This window comes from Paramisgurnus dabryanus, chromosome 10, assembly GCF_030506205.2.
Source record: "Paramisgurnus dabryanus chromosome 10, PD_genome_1.1, whole genome shotgun sequence".
NCBI lineage: Eukaryota > Metazoa > Chordata > Actinopteri > Cypriniformes > Cobitidae > Paramisgurnus > Paramisgurnus dabryanus.
Window position 1 is genome coordinate 31,078,897 of NC_133346.1, and position 20,134 is coordinate 31,099,030.

The 20,134-nt window shown below is 33.8% G+C and overlaps 2 long non-coding RNA genes across 4 annotated transcripts; one reads left to right on the forward strand and one right to left on the reverse strand.

Moving 5' to 3' along the window:
* Positions 1 to 7,572: 7,572 nt before the first annotated feature.
* LOC135718478 (uncharacterized) lies at positions 7,573 to 10,356 on the forward strand. Of its 2 annotated transcripts, XR_010520839.2 has the most exons (4): positions 7,573 to 8,880; positions 8,963 to 9,111; positions 9,202 to 9,267; positions 9,351 to 10,356. It is a non-coding gene; the product is annotated as an uncharacterized lncRNA (long non-coding RNA). The 2 variants fall into 2 exon arrangements; XR_010520838.2 differs by having other exon boundaries at positions 8,799 to 9,111.
* Positions 10,357 to 16,793: 6,437 nt separating this feature from the next.
* LOC135718476 (uncharacterized) lies at positions 16,794 to 19,622 on the reverse strand. 2 transcript variants are annotated; one of them, XR_010520837.2, is made up of 4 exons: positions 18,270 to 19,622; positions 18,039 to 18,187; positions 17,883 to 17,948; positions 16,794 to 17,799 (listed from the first exon to the last, which is right to left on the reverse strand). It is a non-coding gene; the product is annotated as an uncharacterized lncRNA (long non-coding RNA). The 2 variants fall into 2 exon arrangements; XR_010520836.2 differs by having other exon boundaries at positions 18,039 to 18,350.
* Positions 19,623 to 20,134: the final 512 nt, after the last annotated feature.

Here is a 20,134-nt window from a genome sequence, read left to right on the forward strand (position 1 = left end):
TGAAGATGAGAAAATGATGACAGAAATTACATTTTTGGTTGAACTACCCCTTTAAGAAGCAAGAATCCTGTATCAGACACAAACTGATCTTCCAAAATTCCAGAAAATGCTCCAACTCAATTTCCAGATTTATGCAAACTGTTGTTAAAAAAAATGAATGTTGCTGCAATCAAATTCAAAATTAGCTTATTTTATTTCTTAAATGGTATATTTCCTCGGTTTAGATATGATGTGTTTTCTATGTTCTATGTTACATTTTAAAAAGTGTCCCAACTTTTTTGAAAATGCAATTGTATTTGTTGTATTGTATTTACTTCCTAATGCACCAATACACCAAAACAAATTGCTTAACCAGGCAAATCCTACTTGGCAATAAAGCTGACTTTAATTTCAATCATTATTGTAGTGTGATAAAATTACATAGTTTATATGGAATCTTGTACATACCATCCTGAGCAAGGCTTCCATCTAACTTTGACTTCCTCAACACCCTTTAAGAAAAAGAAGCAACATCAACTGTTAGTTTTAAATGCACGCACACACACACACACACACACACACACACACACACACACACACACACACACACACACACACACACACACACACACACACACACACACACACACACAGGTTTCCATGTTTTGTGGGGACATTCCATAGACAATGGTTTTTATACTGTTCAAACTGTATATTCTATTCTCCTAACCCAAACCTTAACCCCAACCAGAACAGAAAACCTTCTGATAACTCGGATTTTCAAGAAACCGCATTCTGTTTGATTTATAAGCTTGTTTTTTCATAAGGGCCTCAAAATGCTCACGCACACACACGCGCACGCACACACAGTTAAGTGTATGGTTAACAAGGACGCTCCATATAATTAATGTTTTTTATAATGTGCAAACTTTACATTCAATCCCAACGCAACCGCTGAACCTTCACAAAAACGTTTGCCACCTATTATTTAAAAATAAAACACCACTTAGTATGTTTGCAAGCCATTTGGTTTATAAGGACACATTTATCTTGTTATACACATCACTACAGTATACACATTTGTATTCTTGTAAACCGCATATACATGCCCTCACACATACACATACACATGCTCTCTCCCACACTGCTTCGGTAGTGTGTGTGTGTTCACAACTTGCTGTGCATGTGTTCACTATTCACTGGATAGGTTAAATGCAGCGGTCACATTTCAAGTATGGATTACCATACATTGGCGAATACACTTTCACACACACTCGCACATAATCACACACACCAGTGTAGCCCTCGTAAAAAAAAGTTTTGACAATTTTTAATATTTATCTTGTCAAGGAATAAATTATTTCAGAGAAATATTCAAGTTTAATCTGACGTCTTTTGTTGTCCTCCTCCTTAAAATCTTGTCGTATGGAAAAGTTTGGAGACTTGGCATTCTAAAACAGAAAATAAAACTTAACATTTCTAAACTCAAAACACATTAGGAGTTGAGAACGAATTTCTTAAATAAAAAATAAACAATTTCAATAATAGAAGTCCAAAATAAACTGGGTGTACATTCAATAGGCTGGCTCCCTTTACCCTAAGTGAACTAAAATTAGACCATGTGAAGTATGTTTTATTTTAAGTTACAACAAACATGGCTGAAATCTAAATCAAATTTGACCTGAACTTTTAATATGAACTCTAGTCTACTGTATGTAAAAACTTTATTCATAAACTTTACTGAAAAGGATTTATACACACTACAGGTAAATATTTGGCCTGATAACAAGCATTTATAAATCTGCATACTGTACATTAGCACCCATTAACTAGGAATTATCAGCACATGAATATTTCCATATACAGTCTTGTTCAAAATAATAGCAGTACAATGTGACTAACCAGAATAATCAAGGTTTTTAGTATATTTTTTATTGCTACGTGGCAAACAAGTTACCAGTAGGTTCAGTAGATTCTCAGAAAACAAATGAGACCCAGCATTCATGATATGCACGCTCTTAAGGCTGTGCAATTGGGCAATAGACCTTTTGCGAGTCGACGTCACAGTTACATCACGCGCGCATGTGGTGGCAGAAAAACAATGGAAATGAATGAGACACGAGTGAAACGAACAATATAACTCACTAGAAAATGTTTTGTTGTGCTGTTGAGTGTCAGAATAGGAATGCCAAAATAGATTACCTTAATTTTTATAGTATACCGTCGTCGAAGACACCATTTGAAGATAAACGTAGGTGTTTATGGTTGCAATAAAAGCCCTCAACCGGACAGACTGGAGTGATGAAATCATCTGGAAATCTTTTAATAATTAGAATAGAAAATAATTAGAGAAAATATCCGGTGTTCTGTCGAAGTCTGTTCTCTCTATATGTCTCTTATAGCGTTTTCATCACGTTACGTTTATAATTTATTTAGAAGGATTAAAGATTTGAATAAGTTCATAATATCAATAATATTACCATTTATTAAAGTTTTCGTATTTTTTCGTTTTCTATTACTTCTTTTTACCTTATATCTTAGCCTATGTCTTCTTCCTGTTTTTTTTTCTACAGATGTGGCCTTTAAAAACGCGCGTTTTCTCCCGCGGCATTCACCAAATCGTCTCGCGGAGTCACGCAGAATTCTGCAAGTGTTTTCGGGGGGGCTACTTTCCCTTTTCCCTTAATGTGTTTCGCTTCACAGAAAATCCACCAGGTGGCGCATAAAAAACTACATTTTTATATGCGTTGTCATTGCGGTTGTTTCCAGAAGTTAATAAGGGCATTGCTGAATATTTAATATTTCTATTAAAACAGCAAAGTGACGTCAACCACTTCTTGCCAGCATAACAGCGCATACATATATTAAGATGACTGTACGTGCAAATTTAGTGTGAGCCTAATACCCTTAACTCTATTTACAATGAATATCTTAATTATTTGTGTTGTCGAATTTTGACACCGTTTCATTGTTTGTTTATAATATTAATAATTATGTCCGTTTTTCTAAAAGTATTAATATTTTAAAGAGATTCATGTGGTATAAAAATACATGTTTTAAAGTTAAAAATGTTGTAAAAATATATTAGTATTATTGTTCTTAATATATTAAGAACAATAATATGACACATGTATATTGCGCTAAAATGCTATACATATGGAAAGAGGAATTCTTCTCAACCACCACCAATAAAGTTAAAAAAATATTCTTTAGAAAAATAGCGTTTAAACCCACGCAGAGCGAACAAGAAAACAAGTGCCTATGCTTACATACTGTACAGTGGGCATATGATATCTTTATTTAGTTTTACATATTTAAATTTAAACTTTAATAATACCTTTCTTGCGCATATAGGCAGTCAGTGTTATGATTTTTTTTTATCCTTTCAGCCGTTATTCATAACAATAAAAATATTTTTCAGTGGCTTTGTAAATATATTACTAAAATAATGGATTAAAGTAACTTTATAAAATCTCTTAATGTCACTTATGTATTTTTTAGTTGGTCAAAACAAAATAAATGGCTAGAAATAGAACAGACATTTTAATTAAAAATGTACATATATTATAGGCGTATATTATCCTTGTTATTATTGTCCTTCCAGATATCTTATCTCAGACGTTCGCAGTCAACACTTTTAAAACTTTTTTATATAAAATCTAATTTATAAATTAAAAAACAAAGTTTTAAGTTAAGACAATAATAAATATGTTTATTTTTATTGAAAGAAAAACGTAGAAAATGTTATTATGGGTATAGTTGATGCAAATAAAGTGTGCAGTATACAAAAAATGCAAACAAATTATTTCTAAAAGTGGCAAGATTTTAAAAAGATAAAGGTGGTATAAAGAAAGACATGAGAAAAGTAGAGGTATGCAAAAGAGCACAGTTTAGTTATTGTTAATTAAAGCGGTTTTATACACCTTTGTTTGAATTGACAAGCATTTTATTCGCCACTTTCAACACATTTTGTGATTGATTTACTGATTTATTACAGAAAATTGTTGTCAGAAGCAAAGCTATTGTACAAAGCATCTTTATATGTATGTTTTAAAGTTAAAAATGTTGTAAAAAATATATTAGTATTCTTTAATTTAAGAATAACAATATGATACATTTATATTGCGCTAAAAAGCAATATACATTATTCTGCAAGCAATATAAATTATTCTCAACCACCACCAATAAAGTGTAAACATTATTCTTTAGAAAAAAAACGGCGTTTAAACCCGTGTTGCGTGGAGCGAACAAGAAAACATATGCTTACATGCTTATTCGGCATATGATATCTTTTTTATTTAGTTTTACAGTTTTTAAAGTGGCAAAAAAGTTCTTAAAATCTAATGAATACTGGTTTTGTAAAATGTATATAACTGCAGATGCGTGCGTGGGATCCGGGCAGGTATCATTTTCTTCCAGACCTTGACGCATGGTCGCGGGAAGGCGAGAAATATATTTTTTTTAAGTTAAAATATTTTGCACAATTGATATATTACTTATGAATATTTTAGGAAATTATTTTTGACACACGTAGGTTATTACGTGTATTTTGGATTTTAATTTCATTACTGTGCCTATCCGTGGCCTCATCCGAGCGCACTTTCTCCGCCTTGCATCTTTTGAAGACATTGGTATGCAGCACCATGACCCAGAAAAGACTCACACACCTTTCCCTGATGCATGCCCACACAGAAATACTGAACTCCCTGGATATTAGTCCTCTAGCTCATGAGAGACTTTGGAATCTCTATTATACAACCGGCGCAATTCGCGAGGCGAGTTTTTTCTGTTCGAGTAAAGAGCGCGTTGATAATATGCGTATTAACGGAATGACAACGCGGGTTTGTTTATTACATGGATGCGCAGCAGCACAAAAACGCTTTTTAATATGAAAAAATAAAGGATTAAAATGTAACAGATTATTATTGAGTCTCTTGGACATAAATGATGACCAATTATGAGACGTTAGAAGGCGCAAAGAGCTGCTTCATCTGTAGCTAAGTAAATAAATGCTTTGCTTTAAACAAATGCATCTACTTTTAAATGTTTTTTTTTTAAATGCTACCCAATGGATTTATTGTATATAATGACTCTGCACCTGTAGATATGGTGAGATGAGAAAACATTTTAAGTAATGCTTTTAAAAAAAACATTTCGCTGTCCAAGTGCTGAAATGGCTCTCCACACGTTTGTAAATTCTTTATCTTTTGTTTGTAACAAATAAAGTATTTTTACAGTACAAACCTTATATAAAGCCTATTCTAAAAATGTAATTATACACCATGTTTTTTCTTTATAAAAGTATACAATATCAGAACTAAACCCATTATTATTTTTGTTCAAATTATGAATTATTTATATGTTTAAAAAAGACAGTAATAGTACTATTTAGTAAAAAAAGATCTATATAAAAATATACTAGGTATGTTAATGTGAGAATATTTTACATCTGTTAATCGACGTGTGATCTTAACTTAAAAACGAAAGTAAAATATGTTCGTCCGCATGGACATTGAAAACTGTGAAGTTTAATTAATATTATATGTTGTTATAATATTATATGTTGTATGTAAATTGTAACGAAAGTAATTCCCCCTGGGATAAGTATTTTTGCTTCTGATTAATAGCGCATATTCATCTGAGAACTGATGATGTCTGTGTGTTTCAGACCCTGGCTGTGTGCCCTGAAGTGTATATGACAATAAAGTAGTAAATCTCAATGTATTTATTTTTATTATTGTATTTTAAATAGGCCTATAGGCTCATAGGTTTTTTGGTTAAAAAAATTCACAGCACCCCCTGTTCAAAATGACTTCCAGCGGCCCTGCCTTGACGCTTTGTGTGTTCGACTTTAAATGGTGCGGCGCTGACTGGTCGGCGTATGACATCAGAGTACCGCGAGAGCAAAGGTAAAGTCGGACCATTTGTAACATTTCGACTTGCTCTTGCGGTACTTTGATGTCTTCGTTGCCGAACTGTCTGCGCAGCGCCACATAGAAACGCCCTTTGACTCTTTAAGGCAAAGTACCAGCAACATGAGAAGTGGTGGCACGCAAAAGAAAGTGAAGGTACGCAGTACGCTAAAATATAAAGTGTCTGTACTGCGAGCACTGGTTTAGTTATTTACATCGTGTGTTGCTCTTTCACCATTGTGCACCCGCTCTGTAGTTTGTAGCTCGCGCTCCGGCTTCGATAAACAATGCCCGTTTCTCAATACCAAGTAGGGGAGAGTGGGGCAAAGTGAGCCAGTGGGTAAGTTGACCCACCCCCTTTATCTAGGCAACCATACAGATTTGTAGCCGTGTGACCACAAATACAGGTAGCAACCATAATTTATATTTGGCTATGTTAAAGAGAAGGACAAATTAAAGAGTTATGATTAAAGTATGATTTTATCCTATCAAAGTAAAATGTATACATACCAGGTATAATGGCTGTTATGTCAAAGTAGATTTATCCAGGTCTAAATATTTATACCAGGGACGTGCACAGGAATTTTTAGGGGCAGTTGCTCTGACCTAAATAAAGGGCCCCCCCCCCCCAAAAAAAAAAATTAAACTCACGGCCTATATGAAGGATTGAGAATAACAGGGTCTTTATTAAAATCAGCAAACATGTTTGCCTAATGCCTACCAAAAAATTTGTAGCCTAGGCTGCTTGTCTGCAAGCTATGATAGCTAGCTGCTATCTGTCTGATTATTTAGGCTTAAATGTGGCAATCTCAGCCTAGATTCATGAAGATTTTAACAGAGGTGGAAAGAGTAGCCAAAAACTTTACTCAAGTAAAAGTACAAGTAACTAAATAAATAATTACTCAAGTAGAAGTAAAAAGTATGCAATGAAAATAATACTCAAGTAGCGAGTTACTAGTTACTCATGAAAAAATAAATCTAGATATACACGCGCAAACACACACACACACACACACACACACACACACACACACACACACACACACACACACACACACACACACACAATACAGTGCCCTCCAGAAGTATCAGAACTGTAAAGACAAGATTTTTCTGTTTGCTGTGGGGACCAGAAATTGGTAAGATAAGAATCAGTATGTCAGTAAGTTTAGAATGTCACATTTTATTAACCTTTGTTTATGTTTAAACACATGCTTCAACAACAAAGAACAACAGCATTAAATGCTGACTTATGTGTGTTGTACACAAATGCACATAAGTGAATCAAACTGATCCTACACATTTTATGCTTTTCATGTGTAAACAATCAGGACACAGCTCAGTGACCATTAAAAAATAATAATGTGACAGATTCTGTACTTTTGTCTTATGTTCATCTTTTAATGTTTAGACATTTCTTGACTCCACAACAAACAGAACAATATGTGTAAAACTGCAACATACACAAACAGTAGAGAAAAAAAGAATACAAACACAGAATAGACAAGCATTTCAAATTAACAAATTAACTCTAGTCTCAATGTTGATGTAGCTTATAGCTGAAATATCAGACAAGTAAGCTGACAACAGTTTTGCATATGTATAAAGTTAGAAATCTCCTATGGTCTGAGGACATTAGTAGTTATAACGGGGCAGCATTCGTCAAACTTTTATGACCCCCTCCCCCACCCGGTGACAGTTGCTGTCTGACAGGTCGTTTTTATGACCCCTTTGACAGGGGGGCGGGACCATCAATCAAAATCTGTACAAGTTGTCAACTTTAGACAGAAAGTATTTAATGGTTTTATTGCCGGTCATTTAGAGTGATTGTTTTTCCTGAGTGTGTTTTATGTCAAGCGTATGGTGTCATTAAACATGACGGCTCGTGTTTCGACATTTGCTGTTTATTGACATTTGATGTCAGATCTCAACCATCCTCCCTCCTTTGCTCGCCCCGTGCGCTTCTCAATACGGCCTGCATTTCTTTCACAGGGGTGCGTGTTGTAAAGCGATTAAAGATTTCTAAAACTCAATGTTGGTAAAACAATCCCCCATTACGGTGTCAAAAAAGTAAATGTTTATTTTAGATTTTAGACAAATCATGAACAATGCGACGATTAAAACATTTGTTTGTAACATCACAAGTTATTTAATGAAATATATCGTATACGTGTATAGTTTAAGCAATGATCTGAGCCATAACCTTCGGAGCCGGCAATACTATAATCTTTAGACGAAAGTCTAAACTAAATACATTTTTAAACGGTTCAGGAATTCCGTGAATCTTTTCATAACCTGCACTATAGTTTCACGCGTATTAAAGATCCGGCGGTGCCTGACAAAGCGCCGGGTGAGCGTTCATATCTGCCATTTTAAAATAATGTTAATAAATGTAATTCTGTCCACTATGGCAAAATAGGATTTTATTTTAGATTTAGGGGAATCTTTAACCAAGTCTCTGATTAAGACATGTGTATACGTGCACAGATGGTGACAGAGAAACTTATATATGCCGTTAATAAACTTTTAAATGTTTTTAAGACGTATTCACCCCATTTTGGGGTTTTATTTTTAATTAAAGGCTTCTTAAAACATGTGTGAATATGTGTATATTATACAAAGAGCCTTATATTGTCTGCTCTGACAAAAATAAATTATTATTTTAGGTTTAGGGGAATTGACTGCGTGTGTCTTATAAATACAACTTGATAATACGTTTGTTTTGTAAAGAGACTTCTTTAAAGGCACGCAAGAATAAAATATTTTAGTTGTAACTGGTTAAACTTAAAGCCGATATTTTCTATCGAACTAGTCTATTTTCTGTTCAGACACAAAGTTTTCTGATGTTGATATTATGTCAGAGTGTGTTTGTGTGGGGGTCGTGTGATGTAATCTTTGAAAGTTTATGACCGAACCTTTATTGGGAAGCGACAAGAGATCTCCCGGAATCAGTTTGGATGGAGCAGAGCTGTTATACTCAAGTCTATTGGTATGTATGTGTTTCGCAGTGTTCGTTCCAGTATTTTGTCTGATTTATTTAAAAACTAAAAATTCGATCTCTGGTATTGCAGCGAAATTGTCTAAACTGGTGTTTAACTATTCCTGGTAAATCGCGGAGAAGATTGGCCTGAACAAAAAAGTCAGACCGAGACTAGAACATCCCGCAGCGTAACACGGAAATCTTGGAACAAAAGAGACGCAGAGTGGTTAGTGTTGTCCGGTGTGTTTTTATTTAATCCTGTTACAATAGATTTAAACAAACTGGTTTGGTTTAATATTTTCTAATAACATGTGTTATCTGTTTTTAAAGGTTTGGATATCAGCGGCAAAGCGAACGTTGTGTGTACTATTGCAAAATATATAGCGGATCTCCACGGTGCGTTTATATTGTATAAGAAAAAAGTTTTAATTGTTTTATTTAGATATTTGTCCTAATAACTTGTTTTTATCTGTTTTCAGGTTAGGATACAGACCACAACGCTTTGGACGTATCTTTAAAAAAGAGAAAAATCGGAGACTTTTTGGATTTGTCTGGGACATTTTAAACATTTTGTGGCAAATTGGATTTAAAACGTTTCGGATACTGGATACATGTGTTGGATTTGTCCACAATGCTTGTTTAAGACGTCTTCACCTCATTTTAGGGTTTATTTTTAATTAAAGGCTTCTTAAAACATGTGTGAAAATGTGTATATTATACAAAGAGTCTTATATTGTCTGCGCTGACAAAAAATAAATTATTATTTTAGATTTTAGGACAAATGTCTGCGTGTATCTTATAAATACAACTTGATAATACGTTTGTTTTGTCAAGAGACTTTTTTAAAGTCACGCAAGAATAAAATATTTTAGTTGTAACTGGTTATACTTAAATCTGTTATTATCTATTTAACTATAAGCTATATTTTTCTGATAAGCCTTAAACAGAAGCTGCTCTGCGAGCGTCTGGGTGTTTGAGATAATTCACATTAGGGGGCTGCTTGTAAACTAGTGTCTTTTAAAACCGCCGTGGTAATATGTAATATGGTAACTCTGTCAAAAAAAGTAAAAGGTTTATTTTAGATCATAATCTATTTATGGCAAACATTACTGTATCTAAAAGTTTTTAACAACACAATTTATTTAATGAAATACGCAGTACGTGTATAGCAAGGAATTGTACCAAAACCCCCGTAGGTCGACATTTCTTTAGACTAAATCCTATTTATTTTAAACTATATAAAAGCTGATTCGCCTCACGAGATCTGTGAAGCATTTCAAGCAGGGGGTTCTGTTCAAGCCATTAAAGATCCGGCGGTGCCTGACAAAGCGCCGGGTGTGTGTTCATATATGCCGTTTTAAATCAACCTTAATAAAATGTAATCCTGTCCACTATGGCAAAATAGGGGTTTTATTTTAGATTTAGGGGATTCTTTAACCAAGGCTCTGATTAAGACATATGTATACGTGCACCGATGGTGGCAGAGAACTTATGTATGCCGTTAATAAACTTTTTAAAATGTTTTTAAGACGTCTTCAACTCATTTAGGGGTTTATTTTTAATTAAACGCTTCTTAAAACATGTGTGAATATGTGTATATTATACAAAGAGTCTTATATTGTCTGCTCTGACAAAAATAAATTATTATTTTAGATTTTAGGACAAATGACTGCGTCTATCTTATAAATACAACTTGATATATACGTTTGTTTTGTCAATAGACTTCTTTAAAGTCACGCAAGAATAAAATATTTTAGTTGTAACTGGTTAAACTTAAATGTACTATTATCTATTTAACTATAAGCTATATTTTTCTGATCAGATATTTTTCTGTTTCTGATGCTGGTCTTATAACAGTGTGTGTGAGATGATGATGGCTGTTCACAGCAGGTGGCGGGTTGTAAACTAGGGTCTTTTTAAAACTGTAGTGGTAAAAATGTAATAGCACACTGACAAAAATAAAGCATTTGGTTGTAACAAATTATTTAATGAAATATTCAGTATGTGTATAGCGATGAACGGTGTCAAAATCACCGGGGTCCCAACAATACTATAGTCTTTAGACTAAAGGGTATTTATTTTAATATAAATAAAATCTTAATCTTTTCGTGCACAATATTCTGATCACGCCATTAGATTGGGTACCAGCGTTTACAATAGAGAACATACGCGGATGCGTGTTCATATACACCGTTAAGAAACTTTTTTTAAACGATTAAAGACATTTTTAAATCATCTTCTGGGGTTTGTTTTAAATTAATGACATCTTAAAACCAACTGGGAATATGTGTTTATTACACAATAAAATGTAATTCTGGCCGCTCTGCCAAAATAAGGGTTTAATTTTAGATTTTAGGGAATTCTTTAATCAAGTCTCTGATTAAAACACATGAATGAGCGAACCACAGTTGCCAGAGAACGGACGCTGAGGCGCTCTTATGGCGTTAAGAACCTTTTTATTGTTTAAGACATTTTGACCCCATTTCCTGGTTTTGTGTCCGCTGTGGATCCCAACCTCTATGTGTTTATTATACAACAAATGCAATTCTGTCAGCATTTCTAGTTTAGAACGCCTCTGATATAAACATGAGGGTTTTTAAAATGAAACGGCCATGTGACTTTTATGACAAAAGCTATTCGATCTTAATTTTTTGTTTTAACATCCAAAAGTTTTTATACACAGTCCATAATTAAACAACTAGGTGTGTATGAGTAAGTTTATATCTAATGTCACACGAGCAGCACCAAATCGCGCTTGTGTCTGTGTGTGTGCATCCAGGCTGTTTATGTGTGGGCGTGTTTATGAGCCTGTGTCTTTGCAAGGTGTGTGTGCGTGTGTGTGTGTGTGTGTGTGTGTGTGTGTGTGTGTGTGTGTTTGCATGGGGGTCTATGATGTCTCTGTTTGTTACTAAAGTTTTGATATTAAGGCTGTGTCCTCATTGACAATAAGTAAGGGTTTTTAGATGTAGGCTTCATTACACAGATACTGATTAAATCATGTTATCCATTATTTGCGATTTAAAGAAACTTAAAAGGTTTAAGACATTTTATCTCACATTGTGATGTTGTTTTTTAATTAATGTAACCTTAAACCCCTCTGTTATCCATTTAGGGAACAATAAAATGTTAGCAAATATTATTTATCAAAGTTGACGATGTTATAAGCCAGGATGTCACTAACGTGACAACAAACATTTATTTAAAGACAAAACATTTTAACAAAATTGCCATGGCTTACAGAGACACACTAGACTTAATAATAAAAATAAAAATATACTATTCGAACATCCTAACCTGATATTAGGTTAGATTAGGTTTTAAGGTCAATCAGCGTCTTTAGCTTTACAACTTACAGCACAAAACCCCCCAATGACAGGATTTTTATGAAGTGGAGCAGACCCTTGGTATGCCTGTGGGGTTAGGTTCAACTAAGGTCAACATCTATCAGTGCATATTAAGCAAACATGAAATTATATTTTAACTATGGTTTGTTAATGATGTTGCTAGGTTCGCGTATTTTTTCTGAAACAAACTTTTCTTTTCAAACTTAGTTAGGATACACACATTTGTCGCCTCAAACACCTGATCAAAGTTTTTTCTTCGCTAGCGACAACTAATGTCTGAGATTTTGTAAATTCATCAGATGGTTTTACGTGTGTATTTCTTAAACAAACATGTTGCTTTTCAATCTTAGGCAGAGTTCATACGTTTTGTTTTTTCATAAGTTGTTCATAGTTTTTCTTCGCTAGTGTCAACTTATGTCTGAGATTTTTTGTAAAATCATCAGATGTTTCTTACTTGTGTATTTTCTTAAACAAACTTTTCTTTTCAATCTTAGACAGTCTTCATACGTTTGTCTTTCGATAAGTTGTTCATAGTTTTTATATGGTAGTGTCAACATATGTCTGAGATTTTGTAAATTCATCAGATGTTTCTTACGTGTATATTTTCTTAAACAAACATTTTTTGTTTTTCAAACTTAGTTAGGATACACACCTTTGTCGCCTCAAACACTTGATCAAAGTTTTTTTCTTCGCTAGTGTCAACTAATGTCTGAGATTTTGTAAATTCATCAGATGTTTCATACTTGTGTATTTTCTTAATCAAACTTTTCTTTTCAATCTTAGACAGTCTTCATACGTTTGTCTTTCGATAAGTTGTTCATAGTTTTTCTTCGCTAGTGTCAACTCATGTCTGAGATTTGTAAATTTCATCAGATGTTCTTACATGTGTATTTTCTGAAACAAATTTATGCTTTTCAAACTTAGGTAGTCATCATACTTTTGGCTCTACATACATTTGTTCAAAGTTTCTTGTAGCTAGTGTCAACTGATGTCTGAGATTTTGTAAATTCAACAGATGGTCTTACGTGTGTATTTCTTAAACAAACATGTTGCTGTTCAAACTTAGGTAGAGTTCATACGTTTGTCTTTTCATAAGTTGTTCATAGTTTTTATTTGTTAGTGTCAACTAATGACAGAGATTTTGTAAACTCATCAGATTTCTTAGTTGTATATGCACAGGCAATATTATACTTATAACAGTCGTCTTGTTTTCTTTTGTACGTGACAACATATATCTGTGATTGTTTTATGAACGATGAAACAACGCAAAACAAGAGAGGATGCGTTTGTTAAAACACATATAAATTAAGATGCATACATCTACAAATGGGGCAATGTTTGAAATAGTTTGGCCGTATAGCCTCTAAATTCGGGACCAATAGATTAAAGACATTGCCCCATTTGTAGATGTATGCATCTTAATTTATATGTGTTTTAACAAACGCATCCTCTCTTGTTTTGCGTTGTTTCATCGTTCATAAAACAATCACAGATATATGTTGTCACGTACAAAAGAAAACAAGACGACTGTTATAAGTATAATATTGCCTGTGCATATACAACTAAGAAATCTGATGAGTTTACAAAATCTCTGTCATTAGTTGACACTAACAAATAAAAACTATGAACAACTTATGAAAAGACAAACGTATGAACTCTACCTAAGTTTGAACAGCAACATGTTTGTTTAAGAAATACACACGTAAGACCATCTGTTGAATTTACAAAATCTCAGACATCAGTTGACACTAGCTACAAGAAACTTTGAACAAATGTATGTAGAGCCAAAAGTATGATGACTACCTAAGTTTGAAAAGCATAAATTTGTTTCAGAAAATACACATGTAAGAACATCTGATGAAATTTACAAATCTCAGACATGAGTTGACACTAGCGAAGAAAAACTATGAACAACTTATCGAAAGACAAACGTATGAAGACTGTCTAAGATTGAAAAGAAAAGTTTGATTAAGAAAATACACAAGTATGAAACATCTGATGAATTTACAAAATCTCAGACATTAGTTGACACTAGCGAAGAAAAAAACTTTGATCAAGTGTTTGAGGCGACAAAGGTGTGTATCCTAACTAAGTTTGAAAAACAAAAAATGTTTGTTTAAGAAAATATACACGTAAGAAACATCTGATGAATTTACAAAATCTCAGACATATGTTGACACTACCATATAAAAACTATGAACAACTTATCGAAAGACAAACGTATGAAGACTGTCTAAGATTGAAAAGAAAAGTTTGTTTAAGAAAATACACAAGTAAGAAACATCTGATGATTTTACAAAAAATCTCAGACATAAGTTGACACTAGCGAAGAAAAACTATGAACAACTTATGAAAAAACAAAACGTATGAACTCTGCCTAAGATTGAAAAGCAACATGTTTGTTTAAGAAATACACACGTAAAACCATCTGATGAATTTACAAAATCTCAGACATTAGTTGTCGCTAGCGAAGAAAAAACTTTGATCAGGTGTTTGAGGCGACAAATGTGTGTATCCTAACTAAGTTTGAAAAGAAAAGTTTGTTTCAGAAAAAATACGCGAACCTAGCAACATCATTAACAAACCATAGTTAAAATATAATTTCATGTTTGCTTAATATGCACTGATAGATGTTGACCTTAGTTGAACCTAACCCCACAGGCATACCAAGGGTCTGCTCCACTTCATAAAAATCCTGTCATTGGGGGGTTTTGTGCTGTAAGTTGTAAAGCTAAAGACGCTGATTGACCTTAAAACCTAATCTAACCTAATATCAGGTTAGGATGTTCGAATAGTATATTTTTATTTTTATTATTAAGTCTAGTGTGTCTCTGTAAGCCATGGCAATTTTGTTAAAATGTTTTGTCTTTAAATAAATGTTTGTTGTCACGTTAGTGACATCCTGGCTTATAACATCGTCAACTTTGATAAATAATATTTGCTAACATTTTATTGTTCCCTAAATGGATAACAGAGGGGTTTAAGGTTACATTAATTAAAAAACAACATCACAATGTGAGATAAAATGTCTTAAACCTTTTAAGTTTCTTTAAATCGCAAATAATGGATAACATGATTTAATCAGTATCTGTGTAATGAAGCCTACATCTAAAAACCCTTACTTATTGTCAATGAGGACACAGCCTTAATATCAAAACTTTAGTAACAAACAGAGACATCATAGACCCCCATGCAAACACACACACACACACACACACACACACACACACGCACACACACCTTGCAAAGACACAGGCTCATAAACACGCCCACACATAAACAGCCTGGATGCACACACACAGACACAAGCGCGATTTGGTGCTGCTCGTGTGACATTAGATATAAACTTACTCATACACACCTAGTTGTTTAATTATGGACTGTGTATAAAAACTTTTGGATGTTAAAACAAAAAATTAAGATCGAATAGCTTTTGTCATAAAAGTCACATGGCCGTTTCATTTTAAAAACCCTCATGTTTATATCAGAGGCGTTCTAAACTAGAAATGCTGACAGAATTGCATTTGTTGTATAATAAACACATAGAGGTTGGGATCCACAGCGGACACAAAACCAGGAAATGGGGTCAAAATGTCTTAAACAATAAAAAGGTTCTTAACGCCATAAGAGCGCCTCAGCGTCCGTTCTCTGGCAACTGTGGTTCGCTCATTCATGTGTTTTAATCAGAGACTTGATTAAAGAATTCCCTAAAATCTAAAATTAAACCCTTATTTTGGCAGAGCGGCCAGAATTACATTTTATTGTGTAATAAACACATATTCCCAGTTGGTTTTAAGATGTCATTAATTTAAAACAAACCCCAGAAGATGATTTAAAAATGTCTTTAATCGTTTAAAAAAAGTTTCTTAACGGTGTATATGAACACGCATCCGCGTATGTTCTCTATTGTAAACGCTGGTACCCAATCTAATGGCGTGATCAGAATATTGTGCACGAAAAGATTAAGATTTTATTTATATTAAAATAAATACCCTTTAGTCTAAAGACTATAGTATTGTTGGGACCCCGGTGATTTTGACACCGTTCATCGCTATACACATACTGAATATTTCATTAAATAATTTGTTACAACCAAATGCTTTATTTTTGTCAGTGTGCTATTACATTTTTACCACTACAGTTTTAAAAAGACCCTAGTTTACAACCCGCCACCTGCTGTGAACAGCCATCATCATCTCACACACACTGTTATAAGACCAGCATCAGAAACAGAAAAATATCTGATCAGAAAAATATAGCTTATAGTTAAATAGATAATAGTACATTTAAGTTTAACCAGTTACAACTAAAATATTTTATTCTTGCGTGACTTTAAAGAAGTCTATTGACAAAACAAACGTATATATCAAGTTGTATTTATAAGATAGACGCAGTCATTTGTCCTAAAATCTAAAATAATAATTTATTTTTGTCAGAGCAGACAATATAAGACTCTTTGTATAATATACACATATTCACACATGTTTTAAGAAGCGTTTAATTAAAAATAAACCCCTAAATGAGTTGAAGACGTCTTAAAAACATTTTAAAAAGTTTATTAACGGCATACATAAGTTCTCTGCCACCATCGGTGCACGTATACATATGTCTTAATCAGAGCCTTGGTTAAAGAATCCCCTAAATCTAAAATAAAACCCCTATTTTGCCATAGTGGACAGGATTACATTTTATTAAGGTTGATTTAAAACGGCATATATGAACACACACCCGGCGCTTTGTCAGGCACCGCCGGATCTTTAATGGCTTGAACAGAACCCCCTGCTTGAAATGCTTCACAGATCTCGTGAGGCGAATCAGCTTTTATATAGTTTAAAATAAATAGGATTTAGTCTAAAGAAATGTCGACCTACGGGGGTTTTGGTACAATTCCTTGCTATACACGTACTGCGTATTTCATTAAATAAATTGTGTTGTTAAAAACTTTTAGATACAGTAATGTTTGCCATAAATAGATTATGATCTAAAATAAACCTTTTACTTTTTTTGACAGAGTTACCATATTACATATTACCACGGCGGTTTTAAAAGACACTAGTTTACAAGCAGCCCCCTAATGTGAATTATCTCAAACACCCAGACGCTCGCAGAGCAGCTTCTGTTTAAGGCTTATCAGAAAAATATAGCTTATAGTTAAATAGATAATAACAGATTTAAGTATAACCAGTTACAACTAAAATATTTTATTCTTGCGTGACTTTAAAAAAGTCTCTTGACAAAACAAACGTATTATCAAGTTGTATTTATAAGATACACGCAGACATTTGTCCTAAAATCTAAAATAATAATTTATTTTTTGTCAGCGCAGACAATATAAGACTCTTTGTATAATATACACATTTTCACACATGTTTTAAGAAGCCTTTAATTAAAAATAAACCCTAAAATGAGGTGAAGACGTCTTAAACAAGCATTGTGGACAAATCCAACACATGTATCCAGTATCCGAAACGTTTTAAATCCAATTTGCCACAAAATGTTTAAAATGTCCCAGACAAATCCAAAAAGTCTCCGATTTTTCTCTTTTTTAAAGATACGTCCAAAGCGTTGTGGTCTGTATCCTAACCTGAAAACAGATAAAAACAAGTTATTAGGACAAATATCTAAATAAAACAATTAAAACTTTTTTCTTATACAATATAAACGCACCGTGGAGATCCGCTATATATTTTGCAATAGTACACACAACGTTCGCTTTGCCGCTGATATCCAAACCTTTAAAAACAGATAACACATGTTATTAGAAAATATTAAACCAAACCAGTTTGTTTAAATCTATTGTAACAGGATTAAATAAAAACACACCGGACAACACTAACCACTCTGCGTCTCTTTTGTTCCAAGATTTCCGTGTTACGCTGCGGGATGTTCTAGTCTCGGTCTGACTTTTTTGTTCAGGCCAATCTTCTCCGCGATTTACCAGGAATAGTTAAACACCAGTTTAGACAATTTCGCTGCAATACCAGAGATCGAATTTTTAGTTTTTAAATAAATCAGACAAAATACTGGAACGAACACTGCGAAACACATACATACCAATAGACTTGAGTATAACAGCTCTGCTCCATCCAAACTGATTCCGGGAGATCTCTTGTCGCTTCCCAATAAAGGTTCGGTCATAAACTTTCAAAGATTACATCACACGACCCCCACACAAACACACTCTGACATAATATCAACATCAGAAAACTTTGTGTCTGAACAGAAAATAGACTAGTTCGATAGAAAATATCGGCTTTAAGTTTAACCAGTTACAACTAAAATATTTTATTCTTGCGTGCCTTTAAAGAAGTCTCTTTACAAAACAAACGTATTATCAAGTTGTATTTATAAGACACACGCAGTCAATTCCCCTAAACCTAAAATAATAATTTATTTTTGTCAGAGCAGACAATATAAGGCTCTTTGTATAATATACACATATTCACACATGTTTTAAGAAGCCTTTAATTAAAAATAAAACCCCAAAATGGGGTGAATACGTCTTAAAAACATTTAAAAGTTTATTAACGGCATATATAAGTTTCTCTGTCACCATCTGTGCACGTATACACATGTCTTAATCAGAGACTTGGTTAAAGATTCCCCTAAATCTAAAATAAAATCCTATTTTGCCATAGTGGACAGAATTACATTTATTAACATTATTTTAAAATGGCAGATATGAACGCTCACCCGGCGCTTTGTCAGGCACCGCCGGATCTTTAATACGCGTGAAACTATAGTGCAGGTTATGAAAAGATTCACGGAATTCCTGAACCGTTTAAAAATGTATTTAGTTTAGACTTTCGTCTAAAGATTATAGTATTGCCGGCTCCGAAGGTTATGGCTCAGATCATTGCTTAAACTATACACGTATACGATATATTTCATTAAATAACTTGTGATGTTACAAACAAATGTTTTAATCGTCGCATTGTTCATGATTTGTCTAAAATCTAAAATAAACATTTACTTTTTTGACACCGTAATGGGGGATTGTTTTACCAACATTGAGTTTTAGAAATCTTTAATCGCTTTACAACACGCACCCCTGTGAAAGAAATGCAGGCCGTATTGAGAAGCGCACGGGGCGAGCAAAGGAGGGAGGATGGTTGAGATCTGACATCAAATGTCAATAAACAGCAAATGTCGAAACACGAGCCGTCATGTTTAATGACACCATACGCTTGACATAAAACACACTCAGGAAAAACAATCACTCTAAATGACCGGCAATAAAACCATTAAATACTTTCTGTCTAAAGTTGACAACTTGTACAGATTTTGATTGATGGTCCCGCCCCCCTGTCAAAGGGGTCATAAAAACGACCTGTCAGACAGCAACTGTCACCGGGTGGGGGAGGGGGTCATAAAAGTTTGACGAATGCTGCCCCGTTATAACTACTGACATTGACAGTTTACACTTACATAAAAATGATTTTAGACAATTTCTTTACGTTGTCATGTTACGTGTGTTTTGTGAGAATCACTTACATCATACAGTACAGTATACAGCGAATCAGACGTCAATCATCGATGGATTTTCTTCAATCTGTGCTTCAGTGTTTCTGGAGGTTGCTCGCGTTTAACTGTGTCTGACGACGAACAGGTCGCTTGTATGTAATGGCGGGTACATGTGTGAAGTTTTGCTTTAAGTTAAAAGATTGGTAAATTCATTTCCACGTCACCCAAAACTGGTTATATTCTGCGTGTTTCTACATAGGTTACGAGTAAAACAGCTTCGGACGATTCCGTTTTTGCAGCGATCTGAACAATTCATTCAAACTGATTCGCGAACCAATTTAAACGTTTGGCCCATTCGCTTTGTAAAGAATCGACTCAAAAGACTCGTTTATTTGCAACACTTTGTAAGGAATCGACTCAAACGAGTCATTAATTCGCGAATGCGCCAGAAACAC